A 2,488-nucleotide genomic window follows, 5' to 3' on the forward strand; every position below is an offset into this window, starting at 1 on the left:
CCCCGCCTATGTTGCTATTACACCTCCACAACCCAAACATATTGTTTAACAAACCTATATCTACAAAATCCCACATCACAGTAAACGTAACCTAAATCCTTGTCAAAACCTACTCCAAAACCTAGAAGTAAATATGATGTCTCTATCTAAAACCTCTAAAATTAGTACTCCATGTCTGACAATCAACCCCTTGACACAAATGTTAGCTACCTTCTCAGATGAGGAACTCTCATGAATCACTATAAAGTAAGCAATATTAGTCAATTTGTTAATTATTTGACCTAAATACGATCTACATTTGTTAGTTTTTGGTAATTTGGTGATCAAATCCATGAAAATATGTTCCCACTTCCATACTAGAATCGCCAATCGTTGAAGCCTATTATAAGCCTTTGTCATGAGGCTTCTAATTCTCAGCCTTGACATTCCGACAAGTCAAGCACTTTTCTACATACCATGCTACCTCTCGCTCCATACTGGGCCATGAATATTTATCATATCCTACCACTAAACAAAACCCAAATCTGACCACAACAAGTCAACAAATCACGACTATCTCTAACATAAGGGGGAATTTGACACGTGGCCTACTCTTTCATATGGTTCTCAATCTTAACTACCTTTATTATGGTTCTCAACCATAATTTCATCGGTTTGAGCTTTCCTAATCATCTCTAAAAAAAGATGTAACCATTAAAATCCTCAACATAACTCACAGAGGTATACTACTTGTCTTCAGATTCAACGTACTGACCACCACATTAGCTTTACCCAAGCGGTAAAGTATCTCTTAATCGTAATCCTTCGCTACATCCAACCATCTCTATTGTCTCATATTCAAATTATTTTGATCCAAGGCACTTCAAACTCTTGGTATTTATGTAAATGGTACACTTAACCCCTTACTGATAATGTCTCCATATCTTGAGAGAAAATACCACTGCTCGTAGCTCTAAATCATGTGTCAAATAGTTATCCTCATAAGGGTTCAACTGTCTTAAGGCGTATGTAATCACTATGCCTTGCTACATCAATTTTTCACCCAATCCCAAAATAGACGCAATGCAATACACTACCATATCATCTATCCCTTTTGACCTAGTCAAAATTGGAGCTCATACAACCTCTGTCTCAAAGTCTCAAAAGATAATTATTGATCATCACACCATTTAATGGCATCATTCTTGTCATTCAACCAGGTTAATGGCATCAGAGTCTTTAAAAACTCCGAAATAAATCTTTGATGGTGTAACGACCCAAAATTCAAAACTAAAAATTTCTTTTAATAAAACATTACTTACAGCAAAATCATCAATCCAAAACATAAACAGAGTATTAATTTCCAAAACACATGTTCGTTATTAGAGTAAAACATTCCAGGCTGTCTAGTCTATGGTGTTTGCCATGCGATCACCCCGAGCTCTTCCCTCTGCTACCGGAAGTACCTGAAACCAAAACTGAAAACCGTTAGCACGAAGCTTAGTGAGTTCCCCACCCTACCACATACCATGCATAACCACATACTACACATACTGGGCCACGCCCGCTATCCTGGGCCTCGCCCCCTACCTCGGGCCTCGCCCGCTACAACGGCCCCACCGCTCCAGGCCCCGCCTGGCTTCGAGCCCCGCTCGGATACAAATCTGTTTTACTTAGGCCTCGTCTGTCACAGGGCCTCGTCGGCTAACATATAATAGCACATAAACATACACATCACATAAGCTAGAAACATACTAACGGATCTTGTCCTAAGGCCTCGCCTGTCTCTGGGCCTCGCCCTTGACCTGCTACTGATGAGTCATGGAACCCCGTCCATACTCCTGCTGATAGTGAGGTATGGGCCCATCCCACCCTCACTCCTTCCCTAACTTGGGCCTTGCCCCTGAACTGCTGCTAATGAGATGTGGAACACCATCCATACTCTGCTATTGGTGAGTTATGGGATCTCGCCCACACTCACCTCCCTAACAGGCACATACAAGCATCACACAGACAACAAGTATAAACTATCACATAAACCATTCCTTGGGCACCCGCCCGGTATCATTGGACCTCGTCCTGAATATCATACTAGCATACTGTGCCTAGGGCTAACCCCTGGGTCTTCTACTCATAACTACATGGGCCGGCATTATGGCCGTAGACCCATTCACACAAAAGGGAAACTCACCTGCACTTGTTGAACTTGCTGATAACCCCTCTAGCTGCTGCCCGGCAACTCTCTGAACTCCTGCTCCACTAGCTCCCCGAGCTACCAATATAAATGCAATACTTAGTCTAACTGTCCCCCGAAAGTCAACAAAGTCAACTCTGGTCAATGACAAAGTCCTGGTCAAAGTCAACCTTCCTGGTCAAACCTACTCGCCAAGTCTGCCTACTGACTCACCGAGTTCATATGCTCAGAGTCCTTCCATTCGCGACTCGACTCGCCGAGTCTACCTATTTCTGAGTCCTAACCTGTCCAACACACCGAGTCTCTACTCGACTC

This window comes from Lactuca serriola, chromosome 6 (genome assembly GCF_051521515.1).
Source record: "Lactuca serriola cultivar US96UC23 chromosome 6, Lser_US96UC23_V15, whole genome shotgun sequence".
NCBI lineage: Eukaryota > Viridiplantae > Streptophyta > Magnoliopsida > Asterales > Asteraceae > Lactuca > Lactuca serriola.